The sequence below is a fragment of the Passer domesticus genome, chromosome 12 (assembly GCF_036417665.1).
Source record: "Passer domesticus isolate bPasDom1 chromosome 12, bPasDom1.hap1, whole genome shotgun sequence".
In the NCBI taxonomy this organism is placed as follows: domain Eukaryota; kingdom Metazoa; phylum Chordata; class Aves; order Passeriformes; family Passeridae; genus Passer; species Passer domesticus.
In genome coordinates this window covers 11,702,007-11,721,704 of record NC_087485.1, presented here as the reverse complement: position 1 = coordinate 11,721,704, position 19,698 = coordinate 11,702,007, and the positions used below count along the sequence as shown (strand labels likewise).

The 19,698-nt window shown below is 40.5% G+C and overlaps 2 long non-coding RNA genes across 3 annotated transcripts in view; one reads left to right on the top strand and one right to left on the bottom strand.

Annotated features, from left to right (window-relative positions):
• Positions 1 to 726: 726 nt before the first annotated feature.
• LOC135279146 (uncharacterized) overlaps positions 727 to 19,698 on the bottom strand; it is a 185,884-nt gene continuing 166,912 nt past the window's right edge. For both annotated transcript variants that reach the window (XR_010346468.1, XR_010346469.1), the window contains 2 exons: positions 19,240 to 19,389; positions 727 to 1,085 (listed from right to left, as the gene is read on the bottom strand). This is a non-coding gene — a long non-coding RNA (uncharacterized LOC135279146). The remainder of the gene's footprint in view (positions 1,086 to 19,239; positions 19,390 to 19,698) is intronic.
• LOC135279148 (uncharacterized) lies at positions 942 to 19,272 on the top strand. Its single transcript, XR_010346472.1, has 3 exons — positions 942 to 1,093; positions 5,244 to 5,379; positions 11,905 to 19,272. It is a non-coding gene; the product is annotated as an uncharacterized LOC135279148 (long non-coding RNA).

Below are 19,698 nucleotides of genomic sequence, written 5' to 3'. Positions count from 1 at the left end.
CTCGGGCCGCTCCCGCTCTGCGGCCACACGGGGGCAGTGCCCGCCCCGCCTGCGCCCGGCCCGGCCTCAGCCCGGCCCCGCTGCCGTGTCCCGCCCTGTCCCCGCTCTGTGCCCTCTCTGTCCCCGCTCTGTCCTCCCTCTGTCCCCCCGCTTTGTCCTGGAGCCGGGGCTGCCCGGGGCGGTGTGCCCCACAGCCCCCGGCCAGGCTGGCCAGCCCCACTGCACCGCTTGTGGGCCCGGCAGGGAAAGCGATTCCGATGGTGCCCGTGAGGGAGGGAGGCAGGTACTGCTGGCAGATGCAAAATGCCAAGGAAATCGTAGGGTAATTGCAGCACTCTGATGAAAGCTGATGAAAAACGGTATCAACAACACGAATGCAGTAATAATTTTTCACACCAAAGCTTCCATGCGAAATGAGGTGCCAGAGAGGAGGGCCAGGCGCTCCATGGGAGCGGGGCAGCCGCGGAGCCGAGCCCGCTGCGGCGGCTGCAGCTCAGCCTCCCCCAGCCCTGCCTTCGCTCCAGGCTCTCTCCAGGCTCCTCCTGCTCCCAGCCCGCTCGGGAACCGGGCCCTGCACGAGTCCCACCGCTGCTGCAGCCTCCAGGTATTAAAGACAAAAAAATCCCCCATCACCCCCACCAAATTCACATGCATTTTGTGCCCCTGACAGCTGCAAAACTGTGTATGCAGAAATTCAATAGTGGATATTGTTATTTACTAATAACTTTTATTAAATCATTATTTTTAATTAATTGACAAAAAAAATGGAGTTTTTCTGAGTCTAACTCTTCCCTATATGTATTAATAACGGAAAATGGAAATAATTGGGTGTGTGTATTTTCTGTTTCTAGCTGTGCCTGAGTCCCATGGCCCCATGTGGTTGCAGGTGCTGTGCTGGGGCTGTGGGGCTGAGCTGCCCCAGCAGGAGCTGCCCACCCACGCTGAGAGCATGCCTGGCCTGGCTTCACCACGTGCTCTGCTATCTTCCTACACTTTTAGCTTTCTAATTTTTGATGAGTCTTTGCTTTCCATCCTCTTTGTCCTTCATTTTTCAGCTGATTTCCTGTTCCACGAAGCACAGGCATCTGGGAAGGTAAGGATAATTGTACAGAAGTTACAATTATATATTTTTTTACACAGTATGTAAGTTGGCTGCATTTACCTTCACTTTGTAATGAGACCGGTTTGACTCTGCTAGAGCTTATGTGTGAAGATGTTTATTCACTGGGTAGCATCTCACATTCCACACTGCATGTTGGGGTATTTTTAACCATGCAAACTTCCCACCTATCAAAGTAATTTGCAAAGGTAATTTTGTTTCTACTCATCTATTACAATAAATCAATGAATAAATAAATTATAATGTAGCAATTAAATGTATAATGAGATGGGCAACAACTATTAATAAATGCAGAGCTAGTTGCCCAAAGGTGAACAGACTCCCCCTCTCTTCTTACAAGTCAGGTAATGATCTTTCTATAATGGAGAAACAAGCAGCTGTTAAACATGTAAATGAAACCAAGGGATAGATGAGTTCACACTATAATACTGTTCTTCAGCCCCATTATTATTGTTACATTATCAGTTCTTCTGTGACTTTTCCTCTGAATATTTAAAGACAGGGAGGGGATATGCAATTATGCTTAAACATGCATCTGCCAAGTGAATGACTGAATGAACCCAGCCGTGTTGCTGAGGAAGGAGTTGTTCCCTTCAGCAGCCTAACTGGTATAGACTGAGTTTTATCCCAGCAGAGCTGTTACAAACCAGTGTTGATCTTGTGGATAGTTCAAAAGAAAATGCTGAAATTTCATGAGGGATAGCGGTCCCTTTAAAAAAGCCCCCAACAAATTGTCATTATTAAATATCTAATCTAAACAAAACTATACAAGTAGGGTATAAACTAGTGGATCTTCTAATTTTAAATATGGCTGTGAATTGTAATATCACTGCTACTCTCAGCATTTGATATTGCTATAAGGAAAAGCAGAATACAGTTCTGCTTCTGTTCTGAAGTCTTGTTCCTGTAGTATGCATGCTTGGGGATGCTTCATGTTTCTTCAATTCACACCCATCCTCAATATCCTTTTCCTCTTCAAAATTAATTGTCAGATAATTACCATTTCATTGAAACACCTTTATTTCTTTCTTCAACAGCCACCACAGTGAATCCCTTGTCATTTTTGTCTGGCTCTTTCCTGAGCATGTGCTCGTGTTCTCTGTCTCTCTGTGTCACTTGTTTGTGTTTACCCACATGTGCTTTACCACCCGAGATCACATCATTCCAAAAACTTGTTTTCAAAGGAAGGATTGATGCTTTGGGGTTTGCCTCAGTCTGAGCTGGCTCTGGCACACCATTAATATGGGGCTGAGGAGATACAGCATTGCCCAGAATTCCAAGTTGTTCATCTAAAACTTTCTTATATTTAGAAGAGTATAGGTTTCCCTCCCAGCCCCCCACACAGTTTGAGAATTTCAAGGGCAGCAGTTGGCAGAGAATTCAATGAAGCACCAGTGGTTGATTTATTGTAATAGATGGCAGGAAGCAGAATTATCTTAGCAAATTAGTTTGGCTGATAGGAAGGCTGGCCAGCAGATAAGGGGCAGTGCTGATGCCTGACCTGACCTGCACATACCTCTAACAGAGTTTCACCAGTTCAGTTTAGGATGAGTCACTGCACTGAGCAGAAAGTGCTCAGGAAGAACAAACAAAGCAGGATGTGGCACGAGCTGCATGCAGTATGCTCCCTGGAGCCACTGTCCTTGCACTGCCCAGCTGCCCTGAACTTTCTGGGTCAGGTGAGAAATATTATCTGCTCCATTCATCATTTTATACAATTCACACATTCAGGAAGAGGCTGTTTCACAAAAAAAGCTGGACAAGTCTTTCAACTGCATACTGCAGTCACTGAAGTTCAACTGTATTTATCAACCCAAATGAGGTGATTTCTTTGGCTTTCCACTGCTGCATCTCTCTGGCTCTATAAAGCCCAGCAGCAGCTGGATGAGGGGACCTGTGGCAGTCAGGTGACCTACAGAGCTTTTGCTAAAGTTTGATAGTCTTATATGGGTCTTTCATGCAGACAGAATGCATTTAACTCTCCCCAAACACTGTCTACTCCCACTTTTCCTGTTTATACAGGAAAAAACCAGAACCCTCAAAGCCTTGAATAAGTTCACAGTATATTCTATGTAGCACTGAATGCAGCTGTGTCTGCAGTAGGGCAGAAGCTGTTTAAAACCCAGCAGAAAAAAAAAGATAAAAAGATACATACAGATATAAAGAGCTCACATTTGAGAGTTCAGTTTGGGAATTGTCACTAACTGCACACACATATGTTGTGTGTGTGTGTGGTTGAGAAGCACAGTTGTCATAAAGGGAAGCAAAATCTTTACTGCCATATTTCATCTTGCTGGAACTCCTTGGAGCAGGATGGTCAGGGGGAACTGTAGGACAAAGCCTTCAAAAGTGACATTGTTGGTGCATTGCTGTACAGGGTGCTCAGAAGATATTTTTTTAAGCAGGCACTGGATGTGCCTTTGATTTTATTTTGGGCTGCTGAGGATAGCAAGAAGAATTTTTCAGTTCAAACTCTGACTTTGTCAGCAGACCCCAAAGGATCCTCCTCTAGAAACTGACAATTTTAGTGTGTTTCATCCTTGGGAAGCAGGGGTCTTCCATCCATGGGAGTTTGCTCAGCTATGCTGAATGGGACCTCACAGACAAAAGTGCTGGAATTTTGTGGAGCAGTTGATTCTGTGCACCAAGCCCCCATAAGCTCAAACGTGCAGAGTTGTGGAGCACCTCATGGCAAGAGCAGGCTGAGAAATGGACACGGTGTCCTGGTCCCTGCAGGGATTGGTGCCAGTAGGTGCTAAAGCCTTGACCCCTGTGGCCCACCTGGATTAGCACATTCATCCAGGGTGTGTAGGAATGAGTTTTACAGTCCAGGTTAGTAGCACTCATCCTGTCTTTGCAAGGGCTGGGAGCCCTGCTTGGCTCCTACAGCCAGAACCAGCAGCCACCTCTTAGTTCTTGTGACAAGTGCCAGGAAATTAAATTATAAACATGGAGAAAAATACTATGATAAACATTGGGGGAGGTGGGGGGGGGGGGGCACCAGGGAGAGAGGGACAGGAATGAATACTTTCTGCAAGGTAAGAACTCAGTGATAAATAGATCTGTGCATATTTCCCAGTCTCATTCCTCACTTGCCAAGTCTGATGCTATTTTCATTAGGCCATGTTACCATACATGTCATTTTATACAAAGGTGCAGTATATCACAACTGGAGGTTGAGGTGCTTGTAGTGAACACAAATGAGCTTGTAATGGTCCATCTGCTTTGATTTTATTTAGTGATCCCTCAAGGGCTGGGAGCTAGAGTGAGAATAACAATGCTTCAACCCATCTGCTATTGTAGTACCAGCTCCAGTTGAATTATCACATGTTCTGAGTGGCTGGCATATGCTGTGACATAAAGCCACAAGAAAGTGTTGCTCTCCAGCTGTTGTGTTGACAAATACTTTTCAGCCAGTCATTAAGTTCAGTTCAATAACCAGGGGGAAACTGTAGCTAAAAGTTGATTATTATTTTATTTTATTTTAAGCATTAGAAATCACTAGTACAATATATTTTATTTAAAAATGTGTCACTAAGGACACACATTGTATATGAGCTCTAACAATAAAAAATTCGCTGTGATGCCCATAAATTTATGTGTTATAGGATTGGATGGGCATCTCTGTAAGTGAGAGTGTAAATCTTAGTAATGAGGCTCTGGCTAACCTTGTTTAAGCAGCAGCACATCTCAAGATGTGTATGTATAAACTTGCTGGCTTGGCAGTGCTATGGGCCACGAGCAGGCCTGACCATGCTCAGGAAGAGATTGTCATCTGAAGCCCCATGCAGGGATAGATACCAGACTAAAAATTAAATTGAGGAGGAAAGTGAAACAAGGCCTACACAGAGAGAGGCTCCTTATGGGTGCAACAGGTTCAGGTGGCCCATCTGGCACTGCCCCTCGTCTGGGCTGCAAAGTGTCACTGCTGAAAGTGGCCACTAATTTGGCCTTTACTCCCTCTTCTGCCCTTGGTGGCCTCCTGAAGAGCTCAGGTCACTCTGGAGGCACCCCAAGTTGTGCCCACACAGAACGCTTGCTCCAGAGCAAGTCTTAGAAGAGTTTGTGGATCTCTGCTGACAGACTGTCTCCTTGCCCTTCTCTCTCCACCCTGTTCTCTCAGGGCTGCTGGAATCCGCCACTGTGCCTGGGAACAAAGGAAAAGACATTTCCTACAGGTTCAAAGGCTGCTACACAGGCAGATGTGAGTGGGAAAGGAGATGTTCACTGCTCAGGCTGAGAGAACGTTCTCTCTGCAGGTAACACACCCAGGGACTGCACACACCTTTTGGGCACTGCCCACTGTTCAATGAGAACAGAGCCAGTAAAATCTCTTCTTGATATTCCAAAACACTCTCCAGAATTAGCATCCCCAATCTAAGCATCGCTGTTGCAGGGGAAGGGTTTGGTGAGGGGTACAACCAGAGGACCCTGAAGAATGGTGCCAAGTGCTGCTGGTGCCCCAGGAAGGCTGGGTGAGCTCTCTGGGGCTCTGGTGCCCTTCTGTTCACCACTGCACTGGGGAGGCAATTCTTGAATATGACTTACACTCCTATTCTCCCTCAGAAAAACAATGGACACTGTTCATACGAGGCATTTCAGCTCTAGAGGTTTATATTTCCTATTGTAGCTGAAGGCCCGTGGGTGCCAGCTGTCACTGGTGCTGCCATTGTGTCATGATCCCCTGGCTAGTGCAGGAATCGTTGATTACGTTGCCTTTTGAATCAGTTGATTACCATGAATAATAGGCCAAAAAGGCTGTCAGCATTTTGACTTTAACTATAACTGTTACAATTAATTATGGGTTTAATTAGCATATATGCCTAGCAGTAGAGAATATAATACTTCATGGGTAACAGATGATCCTGCAGCTGTAGCATAAAGCGTGATACAGGTTGGGACACAGATAGTTATTAATAAATGGCTTCTATTGTTTGAGGTCCTTATTTATACAAATTAGCAGGCATGACATAATCAACCCAAACTGTATAATTTATAATAATTGATTTCATTTTGACTGACCACCAGTCGGCCTACTACATGCCCTCAGAAGAAAAATAGCCCTATTAGGATAAGTTTAATCCTAAACATAGCTAATGAATCCTATTACTTTAAGGTCATATTTGAAGCTTTTGTTAATTGTCAGAACCATTTTAAATTGATTAGAGTTAAATTAAATCAATGTAATGTTTAGAAAAACAATATTTCTAATGGATGAGGCCAAGCTGACCTCGAATAAACATATTTATCAACCGATTTCAGTGAATGAGAAGGCTAGCAGCTGGGCTCATAATTCATGATTGTCTATAATATGGGAAATGTCACTATCTAGGCCATTAATTATGTCAGGTAATAAATCTGTTGCTCACAGTTGAGCATTTGCTAGTTGGGGTAACAACCCCCTCAGCAAAGTTATGATGTTTAGAGACTCTCTCCTTACTAAACCCACACTTTACAGCAGCACAACAACTGCACGCAACTTTGGGGGGAATGAATGTGGTCTTTTCATAGCTGTCAATTACCTGACAACATGGCAGACTGTGATAACTTAGTATGGAATCATCATTTAAAATAACAATATGAGGAAAAAGTTTTGCTGCACTATATAACTACATTTTCCAGGCTGGAAAGGTCAGCTATTAATAGTTCCTTACAAACCCACACTAAGTGACTGATTTCAGTAAATATATATTGTGTGGCAAAATGTATAATGATAATAGAAATACCTGTTTTGCATGAGTTTGAGAATGTGAAAAATTCAGAATGGGTTAACATGAACTGGGGTACAAGATGCAGGTAATGATGGGTACAGTTTAACACAACAGTATATAGGAAAAATGATATTCAGAAGCAGGATCAGTTTAAAGTTAATCATGCATTCAGCAGCTTAGGAAAAGGTCTGGCATTATTGCAGACAAATGACAAAAAACATCTGCTTCCTGTTCAATATCTTGTCAAAAAAAAACCAAACCAAAACAAAACAAAAAAAAACCTAAAACAAAAACAAAAACCAAAACCAGCAAAGATAAACTCAATTTTCATAAAGAAAGGGTGAGAAAATAGTAAAAAAATACGGCACAGTAGTAACCAGAAGGAGGGAAATTCTCATTTTTATCACAGAAGAATATAAATAATTAATATAATATTTCTATTGAAAAAGACCAGGATAAGTGATGAAAGGTTCACTAAATTGAATCTGGAGCAGATCAAAAAGATTCCTACAATGTTTTGGGCTGCTTTACTTATTCCCTGGAACTGGCCTTTCCATGTTGCACGGGTACAAGACGCTGTGTTTTGTCACCCCCTGAAGTGCCCCTGTGTCTGCAATCCCCTTCCTGCAGGCTGCTCTGCTTTTGGAACATCAGCTCAGCTCAGGCTCTGCTGTAAGCTTCAACACTGAATTTGACCATTAGTACTAATAAATGGTCAAATCCTGACAATATTAATCAAAAGTTAGCGCAGCATCTCAATCTTAGGTTTTGCACAGGTGAGGTGTGATGCACTGGCACACACACGGCTCTTGCACGGACACGATCGACACTTGGGCTTCATAAATTAGCTGTGTCTTCACTCAACCACATCGAATGGCTCTGAACAGCCACAAGTATGTTGTGAACTGGCCTTTTTCTGCTTTAAGTGTATCAACAGGTTTATGCAAAGCAGTTGTGAAAATAATTATTAAATACAAGTTGTAAAGTTACATATATTATGAATAACAGATAAATAAAAGGGCCTTTCATTTACAATATAAAAATAGTTTCCTGTGAGGAGAAGAAAATACAGATGATTTCTTGACTTCAAATCTCTGGAAGGTACTTTGCTGACACTACTTGTAATTAAGCATTTAAATAGAAATTGGTTCCATTTGTGTGTAAATTATCAGCAGGTTACAAAGAATACGAGAAAATCAAATAGCTGTGAAATACTGCACTGGAGAACTGCTTTAGGATATTAAGACAATGTCTGTGTGTGTGTGTGTCTGTGTTTGTGTGAGAAAGAATAAGAGACTGTGTTTGTATGGGTGTATATAATTACTATTTCATTTCTTGGGCAAAAGCTCTGTGTGTGTATGTCTTTTCCTTTATGGCAAGGAAAATTGCTCTTCTAACCTGTCTTCAAAATGTAATAACTTTACTTGCAACCAACCACTACAGACCTGGACTGGACTCTGAATTATTACTGTGAGTTGAAACATTTCTTTAACAAAACTGAGTCCTTTAATATCCCCCACCTCTGTTATTAGATGGACGAATGAATTTTACTTTGAACATAACATGTGGCATTGTCTGAAAATTGCCGGTATGAACTGAAGTTGGCAGGTATTTTCTTGCTCTTCTCGTCAGTGATTGCCATTTATTATATGTTGCACCTTTATCTGTCAAATACCGCAGAGCGCTATATTGATTTGTGTCTGCCGCAAAGCAAAGGTCACTTTGATCAACATACTACAAAACCAGAAAAAGTAGGGTTCTGACATTTCATTACCTGGGAAAAAAAGGACTAAAATAAATAAGAATATGTTTGAGAACAGAGCACTTCAATATCACAGTGTGCAGTAACTGTAATTAACAAAAGAACTGCTCTATTGAGGTTAAAGAGAAAAAAAAAGAAGGCAGGTTTTCTTCCAGTGACTGTTCTTTACATGACTGATTCTGTAACATTACAGCTGTGATCTTACTGAAGGGTTACATTCATTACAAATCAAATGCGTTTTGCTTCTCAGATATGGACTTTTAACAAGCAATAAAACTCTGGAGCTCTTTAAGAATAGGGGAAGATTTTATAAAACTTTTAATTTTAACTGAAAATGCCTAATCATACTGGGGACTTTTTATGCTCTACCCAGATGAGGACGTGGTCTCTATGTTAGAAATGCACAGTCTGAAGAGATAAATCACAGGAGACAGAACAGGACCCACTGCAACATTCTGTGTGCCCCAGGTCCATGAGAATTGAAAGGTGGAGCCAGAAAACAAGCCCATGTCTTATCTACATTTTCTAATTCTAGTTCCCAAGAACTTGGTTGTCTTTAGGAACTACCACACAAAATAATGATTTGAGGGAAATTCTGGCAGAATGAAAATGTGCTGTTATATATTTTGGGAATCTGCTCTTCAGTGTAGTTCCCCCATCCCTTTCCCAGTAGGTTCTGCAAAAATACCTGCCATTTTTCTATAGGGAACCTAGTTTTCCTAATAAACATAATAAAACAAATAATACAACAGATTGGGTTTTTTTCCCCATGCAGCACCCTGATACCCTCAAGATGCATCAGTTATTTCAGATTCCTGTTTTTCTAAACAGAAAAATGAATATTACAAGTGCTACTGCTCTACCTGAACACAGGTAGCCAAGTGGCCAGGCTGCTTTCCCCTCATTACTGCTGGGAAGTTTTGTTTTTCACAGTGTTCAGTTCCTCACCTGAAGGCACATTTTCATGGAAATGCAGTGAGCAGTGGCACCTCAGAGCTTTGCTGCACCTCCGAGCAGTAGGGTGCATATCACAGCTTGCGTGGCATATGGCAGTGCTTATCATGTCAATAACAACGTCTGAATAATGCAATTCTTGGTTGTAATTATCTTTTATTATTATCAAGGGTCATTCCTGGGCTCTTCATCCTTTCATCTCATGTGGAATTTTGGGCTTCCTTATCAATTAAATATCCAGTGTGATTGAATTAGCCAATTAGCTCTGCCTGAAGGGATGAGCACTGATCCAAACAAAGGGCTTGATTCCACAAACTTGTTGCTGTGAAGGAGAGCCTTGCAGGGAGCTGGCTGCCAAGAGTGGGCTCCTAGGACTTTGCAAACCTGATCCCAGTTAATTTGCAATTATTAAACCAGGTAAAATTTCCCATTTGGATACTTTTCTACTAGGAAATAACTGTTTATCAAGCATGAAACTTTCCATGGAGTTGTTTGATTTTATTAAAAGTAATATGCTTGAAAATAATCACATGCTGTATAGTGATTCTGCTGTTACCATTTTTTCCTCTGAATCATATAGTAATTATAGATTTGTAAAAGTTAAAGTGAAAATGGGAACAAATCCTTTTAGCATTGAGTCCTGACTATTCTCACATATTGGAAGAGTATTGCTATAAAATCCTGTATCGCAGAAAACTTCTCACTAATAAAAAGATTAGTCTCTGTCTTCAACAATTACTTCAACCAGACAATGTATGTTCCCTGCTCCTAAACCACAGATTAAAATCCCACATGGCAACAGGGCTATGCATCTCTTAAGTATCTGTGCCTGAAAGGCACGTTGGAAATGTATGCAAATGCAGCTCATCTCTATCCTGCTCCACTGTTCTCACTCCCTTTTTTCCTTCCTTTATCTTGACATGTTTACTATTTCTTCTACACTGTGCTTCACTGAATAGCAGATCAAACTTCAAAGCAACTTTTAGTTTGAAATTTGTTTCCAAGCTCCTAAGCTATTCTTTTTCTGACAGCAGTGGATAAGAAATTGTCACTACCACTGGTGACATGTCATCGGGAGATACAGGAATAACAGATGGGCAGCACTGAGATAACAGGAAGTAACTTCTTTAAAAGATTGTGTTGACATCACCAACTATGAGAGCAGAGGTAGAATGACCCCCAGAATGGAATCCAATCCGCTCAGGTCTTTCTGACTCACAGGTGTTTTTTCTTATTTATTTCCATACACAGATCGTATTGGATCTAAAATGATTTGAAGTTTTAAAACAGCTATGTCAGAGTTGTTAGAGTTGGTATTAATGGGGATTAAGAAAAGGATGAATGGATTAAGTCACTAACTTCAGTGTTTTAAATGATACCACTAAAATGATAAAATTATCATAAAAGATAAAATGATTGCTGGTGTTCCTGGCATAACTGAATGCCATTAATAAGAGTCAAGATTCCTTGATTGCAATGTGAGATCAATTGGTTATGACATTTTGATGACAGGCTGATGGATCTGACTTTCTAAATGAAGAATGATTGATTATGACTTCTCAAAAGTATGGCTCATTATCAGCATATCTAGGCAACTCTTGACACCCACTATACATAACACCTATTATGGAATGTCAAAAGTCTTCACTTTGGGTGCGTGGCCATGATTTCTGAGGAAATTAATTGTTCTTCTTACTGCAAGATACTACAGCATATTGCACAAAACAAAACAGTGCCTGCTATCTACAAGGAAAGCAGCACAGAAGCCAAGAAAAAAAGTGATTTTTTTAGCCCTCAGCGCATTTCATATCTAACAGATGGTTCACAAGCCTATACGAAAACTGTATTTCCTGATGGCAGTAGGAAAATGATATAAAGCATGATATGGGCTTCATTTGCTGCATTCTATAAAAATCTAAGAACACAACCAGGGATGAAACAGAACCGTAGGAAAACAGATTTCTTGATTTCAAAGAGACCTGCATTAGTGCTAATTGCATTTGAAAGTCCCCTGCAATGCTGCACTTCATATTTTAAATTTTAAAAAGATGTGACAGTGTTTTATTTATAGTACAATACAGTAGAATTCAAAGTTTTGGTCTAGGGTTTAAATTCTGTTGTGCAAAACTGATGTATGGTGGATAATGTGGATGCTGTCATGGAGAGTATGTCGGATGCAGGGAATTGTTATGGTAATAAAATAGTGCCTGAACTGCCTGGCCCAATGTCCCATCCTGTACTGAGTGCTATTTTTGAAAGATGTTTATATTACAGGAGAAACTGCTAAATATGATTTTAAAAAGGTGTTGTGAATGTGGTCTGTTAATCAATGCATGGTGTTTTCTTGTCTCCTTCAGAATTCTTTGAAAAGTTCTGGGCCACTGAAGGAAAATGAGTCACAGCAGAAGATTTTGCCTGCCTGACAGAGTGAAAACAGCAAAGAGCCAGGAAGAGACAGATTTATCCAGGAAGACAGAGCACCAAACCTCCCTCTGCTATGAGCTTCTGTATCACTAGATGTAGACATGCAGGATTTCAAACAGATATTTCAAACAGTTTCAAACCACCATGTTAACATTATATTAATTTGGCTTGGGGCACATCATAATGTATTGATTTTCCATCTCGAACACTAAGATGTTAGACAATTACAAGTTGTAGAATATTACTAATTCTGCCAAGTTTTTCCAATTATTTTGTCTCCCAAAGGACAAAGAATACAGAAAAGCTTCATACTGAGAAAATTACCTCTTTTTACAAAAAAGAAAAAGAAAAAAAAAAAGAAAAGAAAAGAAAAATAATTAAAGGAAGAAGTATTGTGAATAAATATTCTCTTAAACCAAGGAAGGATCAGCTGAAAAAGAATTCTTTTCCCCTACTGGAAAACAGTTGATGTCAGGCTAAAATAAGGTGCCATTTATTCAGGCACGGATTTACCTTGGGGTGCTCCTAGTAGGAGCTGGACTTGCACCTATAGATCAGCTTTGGAATAGTCAAGGCTTAAAAACAGCTAATAATTACTTAATAAATAGCAACTCATAACCAGACTCCTCTCTGCTTTGGAAGGTCAGTGAATTCCATGTGGGCTCACCATTTCATGTCTGTGCCTGCAGAATCTGTGCCAGAATGGTGCTGGATGAGTGGCAATTTCCAGCACTTGCTGATCTATGGACTTCCATTTCCTGTAACAACCCAGGAGCTCCCTGCTGGACTTGGGCAGGCACACTCACCTTGGTGGTGTTGGCTGACAGGTGAGTCACAATTTGCTCCTCTCTGACCTGGGCCCAAGCGCACATGAAGAGCCCTGTTCCACTTGGATCTGTTCTTGTTTTATGTCTGCACTGACTGGGGCAAGTGATTACACAAATCACAGGACAATGGACATCTGTCCTGGATCTCTGTTGCTGCAACATCCCTAGCCAGCAACACCCAGAGTTTCAGTGTGGATAAATCAGTGTAATGATGAGTGTGTGTTTTCAGGAGAGCCACTGCTTTGTGCTTTATCAGACCTTAAGAAATTTCCCAGCATTATGTCACCATATCAACTGCAGAGAAATCCTAGTAAGCAAAGATTGGATCAAGTCCTAAGTGTCAATTCAGAGTCATAGGACTCTAGGCTTCTATTTTTTAAATACAGTTTCTTGTCTAGGGGGAAAAAAAAAAAAAAAAAGGCAGCAGCAAAATCTGCACAGATCCGGTAGATTTGACATGATGAACAGTTCATATCTGCTAACTGAAGCCTTTTAAACAGATCATTAATTATCAAATTTAAACCAAAATATTTCTTCATCCTTAATGGAGAAGTCTGCTACAATTTCATGGCAGGGCTACAGGATATTAATAGTGAATTTGAAGAAATTGCCTTGTGTATCTCCAGAATTCCCTGCTGCTTGTTGTCCAGCTGTGGCAGTATGAATGGTTTACAGAAGAGAACACTGTTGTCCATAATTTTTACAAACAGCACTGGAGCTCCTGGAGAACTGCAGAGGGCTGGTGCTTCCCCAGGAGAGTTTGCAGGCCCCTCTTGCACCCCTTCCCATCTGTTTGCTTCTCTGGTCACCAAACTGTCCCCTGGGGGCTTTCACCTGATGTCTGCTGTCACAGGGTGCACTGTCCTTCCACAACTGTGTGCCTGGTGTTTCACTTAACAAATCCCTAACACAAAGACAGAAGTCTTCCAAATAAATTGCTAAAATTCAGCCCCACGTAATTTCTCCCTGACTGTTTCGCTTCTACCTGCATGTCAATTGCTTATTTTAATAATTCTCCTTTGGTTTTACCCTCTCTAGAATGATTCTGTATAATTTTTATTCTACCAAATCAATGAATTAATAGTCAGTGAAGTTTCTGAAATGGCTCTTCATGGAGGAGCAGGTGAAGGTGGGCCTCACTGTGCTTTCCAGTATGAAGTACATTCACATGTGCCAGTAACTTTTAATAAGACATAGAAAAATCCCAAGTCCTCACTTTAGTGAGTGAGGTAGCTCATCCCCAGATGCTCAATTTGCAATTTTAGGAAGTATGTGGCTCTCAAACTTCCAGGTAAATATGAGCCTAGAATGACCAAGGCAGATACTTGGATGTGCAGAGCACTTGGGACAATTACCTTATTGCCTTATTCATTCCTGTGAGGTGTTAACCCAGACTCCCAGGAATGGTAATTTAGATGTCACGAGGAGTTATTGAACTCCTCATGTAAGAAAGATCTGTACAATTTGCTGTGAGTGACATCTCAGTGTCACAAGGGGGTGATAGCTGGATGACAGTGCCACTTACTTGTTTCTTCCCCCATCAAAAAGAAGAAAAAATTAGAAAATGTAATTTGTTATATTATTGATTTTTAATAATTTTTTCACATTTTAAGAATGTTTTGCACTTGGTGCTGTACAGCTGAGGAACTAAACCCTTTCCTCAAAAGGCTTTCAAAGAAAAACTGCACTAGCCACAGAAAGATGGACTAAACCAGTCCTGGTCAATATAGTAGTCTGTGAGTTAAATATTTGCTCATTTGTATGGCATAAAATGAGTGTCATTTCTGATTAACTGGGCTTGGTTAGAAAGCTGGAAGAGTAGCACTGCCAGGACAAGCTGGAGAGCAAGTTAAAGACAGGAAAGAGCTGTGTCATTATCACAAGAGCTGGGGACAAACAGAAGATTCTCCTATGCAGGAAAGGACTTTCTGATCTCTCCCCATCCTGATTCCCATTTTGTGCTATTATGAGGGTCTGAAGGAATGAAGAAGAGTAGGAGCTTAAATTAAAACATAAAACTCTTGTGAATGTAACTGGGGAAGACTTTCACTCCTGCATTGATCATGCAATCTGGAAGAAGTGCTGCTTCTTAAAGAAGTAAAATGTAAGATTTGGATAAGGAGGTGAATTTCAGTTTTAGGGCATTAGCTTTTGTTCCATGAAAATTCCTTTAAGCCACTAATTCAGATCAATAAATAACCAGAAGAATAATCCATGGACTACTACTTAGACCACCACTTGAGTGTTTCAAGAATATAACTTAGAAATGTGATTTCCCCCACCCCCATCCCATCCCACAGAAAACTTGTGATTTTATGTGCTTTTTTATGCATGTATTAAACAAATGGCACAGCTGAATAGCTTTTCTTAAAAACTGGACATTCACCAAAAAGAAGTTTGCCAGCACAGACAATTAGGCTTTCTTCTTTTAACAATAGATTGACTGACTGGCACATTTGAAATGCGAGCGTATTTTTTATTCCTCCGTTCACCCTTTGAGCTGATAAACATGAACAATGGGAAACAGCTGGGACAGGAAAACATTTTAGTTTGTATTTTCAAAGCAAGCAAGAAATAAACCCATCAGTGGGAGCCAGATCACATCTTCTGCCTTAGGGGTAGTCAGCAATTGGGGGGAAAAATACGATCCATATTTTTAATCAAACATTACATATTTATTAATGTGCAGCTGGCCTATTGTGTGCATGATTTTTTTTCTTTAACGCTGTGCTGCGTCCGTCAGCCTGACATTGTTCTGTAACTGACATTACTCTATAAGGATCTGGAAATGCACAGATTTAATAGGAATCATTGAGACAATTGCTTTCTGTATTATTAGGTCTGTGTGACGTAGGTACCATCTGAAATTCAATTTTAGAAGAAAAATAAGATATTGTTCTATCAAGGCAATTTTGTGCACCTGTGATACAGTAAGAACATACACCCCCATGCTCCTATTTTCCTCCTCACTCATCTAACTCCACGGCCGTTTAATGATATGTGCCACTCTTTTGTTAAAAATGTTTGGCCAAATGTATTTTGATGCTTATTGAGATTAAACTTTCAGTACATCTCCCTGGTAGCAAAGGTTGGGCTGTTCATTAGTTGGAGGTTTGGCCTTGTCAGGTTCCATTGACTGCTGGCTAAAAGGATCACTTTATCATCATTTGTCTGCAATGGAGACAGTCTTTATTCAGCCTTGATTCCTCTGGGGTCACAGCTGTCATAACTTCACGTGCTTTATAATGCAGACCCCAGTTTCACAATCCCCTTAGGTAATTGTCTAATAGATTCAGTTTACCTTAATATAGATAATATGTTATTTACAAAGAAATACAAGGGAAAGTGAGGGACAATATTGCTCAAAACATCCCCCTCCTAAGCTTGGGATCAATCATTTGGAAATTATGTTAAACTCAGTTCTGATTTTGAATCCAAAAGGGAAATATACCTCTTTTTCTGAGTTTTGCTCTATTTTACTCTGATTCTTCAGCTGCAAATCTCTAGACTGAGCCTAGAGATTTTCTGCTGATGAAAGTTGAGATAACTCTGCAAATTTTGATAAGGCTATGGTGTTTTGGAGAATGAGGCATTCATTTTCCTTTACAGTTCAGGTCCTGAATATTTTATGTGCTGAAAACTATATTTCAATTTAACTTGAAACAGTAAGTTTGACTTCAGGTCAGTGTGTTAACCTTTTGAGCCAGAAACCAGCAAGGGCAAGGATGGGGCTACTGCTGCCCCTTCTTGTCCAAGGCGGGCACCCACCCTGGTGCTCTGAGGAGGGTCTCTCTTCTATGGAGCTCCTCCAGTTTTGCATCCTTGACAAAGGAACTGGAAATGACACAATTTCCTCCAAAACAAGGCCAAAGAATCAGCTTGTCTCCATTTGATTTAGTAAAACCTGAAATCTTTTTACAAAACCTGGAAGAGCTCCATCATGAGCATGTGAGAAGCCCATTTTTGAGTGCCTTGGTAACCAGTGCATTCCCCTTGCAGGTCAGCTGCTGCCTTTTTCAGAACCATAAAGCATAGCTCCCCAGAGGAGATGGGCTGAGTAATTTCCACATTTGGTTTTCTTAAAAATTCTTATTAAAAGTTAGAGGAAAAAATCAGAGCTTGATTTTCACACTGGTACTACTGCTTTTACAAAGTGCTGGCAGCTTCAGTTTCTCTAAATAAGATCTACTTCTAATATTTTTATTTGTATCTTTTAAGGATTACACAGAAACAATTCTATGCTTCACAGAAAGTAGTTGCCACATTATTTTGTTAGTGTCCCTACCAATTAAAATTTGCATTTCACTATTTTTCAATAGGAAGAATGATGTTGCCAAAGTATCCAGAAAATGCATTTAAAACAGGGACAGTTCTACACCAAATTTCTAATATAGAGCTATATGGGTCCAGAAAGATCCCTCTTTGAAGGTAACTGCTTAAGGGGAGCAATTTCAGAGACTTTAATCATTACCAGAAATCTTTTATGTAACGTAAATATAATGAAAAATAAATACCTTGTGGTGGGAGTCTAAACTTCAAGAGGGAAGTTTGTGGATGCTCAAATCCACAGAATGGTCCCACACCTTCCTCTGCAGGAGGATTCAAACACCAAATCCTCTTCATAATTCACTGACTGTCTATTTCTTTTACAAAGTTTTCCTGAATGCGCGTCGGTATTTTTGAAACAAAACATGTCCTCCATCAATGGCATCTTCTCACAGTAAAGTTTCTTTCCAATTCCACTCAGTCATACCTTGTGTGTGAGCTTATGCACCACCATGTGTTGAATTTCCCAGCTGATATCTTAACTAGAAGCTGATTTTCATTTGAGCTTCTAATTCAATGCCACAACTCATTGCACGGCAATATCTTAATTACAGTAGATTGATAAGTAAACAAGGAAATGCAGCTGTAGTGTTGTTGTGGAAAGTTACCCTTTAATTATTAGCTTTCATTTATTTTTTATTATTTTTTCCCAAATATCTTCCATATAATAAATTAATTCAAAATAGCTATAGAAAAAATTAATATTACATAGGGGGAAAAAGCAACAAAAATCCTCACAACCCTCAAAGCAATCTTTTAAAGGATTGCATAAAAACTGTATATAAATGCCTGTTTCCATGTGTACTGCTGCACCATCCATGAAAACAGCCTTTAAGACAACTCATCTCACAAAGGAAAATGTCACTAGATATAGTGTTGATCATTAGAAGCACTACAGTGCATTCGTCTGCTTGTACCCCACTTTGATTACTATACAGCAAAGATGGCCACAAGCACTCAGAAAGTTTTATTGAGGCTTAAATCTTCATTCAAATGATGTAAAGGGGCATTGAATGAAGATTTAGAACTCTATAAAGCTGCTTGGCAGTGTCTGTGGCAATCTATGCCACATAAAAACTGAAATGCTTCTACTTTCTTATTGAAACATTTCTACTGTAATTCTTTAATATTAGGTAGCAGCCACAGTGTTGGGACATTACCACATTTGGGAGTATTTCTCTTACTGAGGGTTTGCCTGCAATCAGTTGTGCAGGATATTATAGAATGTTGATGTCTAGGACATAATGGAAGAGGAATTGTTACTGCAATTACATATTATTATGCTTTTCAGAAGATAATGTGGGTTCATTCATGTGAGTATTTTGAAGTAGCAAATACCCTAATTGCTTACATGTCTGTTATAATCCTAAATCCAGTTGACATATCTGATGTACTGTTGCATTTTAATCTGGCCACTTGCACGTGTCCTCTTTATGATTTTCCTCTGACCTGCATGAACTGTGCAAACAAGGAACACTAGTGTCTTGCATATTGCCTTTGCAGTTTTGGTCTGAGTAAACACCCAGGGGACAGAGAGACAGCACTGTGACCATGTGTATTTTTTTCAGGAATATAGAATTAGCCTGTGCAAGAGCAGGGTAGGTGATCTGATTGTGATATAATGACAAATTTATGAAAGAGTGTGTGTTCTGCTCCAACTCTCCTCTCACAACGTGTTGGATTGATGAAAGATGTGTGGCAAAGTATTCACCCATTCACTTAACCAGAAAACAAAGGCAGATGATTAAGAAACATCAGTATTCTGAAGCAGCAATCAAACTGACCCTGCCAAGGAGGGAAGAACAGCGAGTCCAGCCAAAAAGTGCTGCAGTTGTCTCGTATTATAACTGCAGGTGTACAGGCAGCACTTTTTCACAGACTTTCCTGAGGCAGCAAACAGGGCCAGACAACAACAGCTCACTCCATGGAACAGCTTGGTGCTTATGGCAGTCTCACATGCACATGGAGTGACAGAAAATGGTCAAAGATGTGCTTTTAGAAATTCCTGCTTAATGATCCACTAGAGGGAGCTTATGTATAACCTCTGCCAGGCCAATTATCTCAGAACCTGATATTGCATAATTAACAAAGATGAGGTAGTTATGAGAGGGATACCTGCACTGCTGTTCTTTTCTTGGTGTGCTCAGGAATGGCACTTTCGGAGTCTCCAGCTCTATCCAGAAGAGCGATTTGCGTTTGTCAAGTGGAATCAGCATTCTCATTGGCATCAGCTGGGATTCACCTTCATCACTGACACACTCAAACCTGAGAAAAAACAGCCACTGCTGGGTGAGGACTTACACTTAAAGCATTAGCAAAGCTTCACCTAACCTATCCTCTGTCCTTGCTTTCAATTCTGACTGGAAAACAAGAATTTAGTGGCTATGATTCCCACAGAAGAAACCAGCAAACTACCCAGACTGCAGCCTTGGCTTCAGTTTGTTTCAGCAGGACAAGGCTTTCAGCACAGGGTTTGCCTGGTACTAATTGTTTTCCAACTGAAAACTGCCTCCTTTCTCTGGGAGACAGCTGGGATCAAAATTGGTGTCCTTGACAATATTTAACATGCAAACA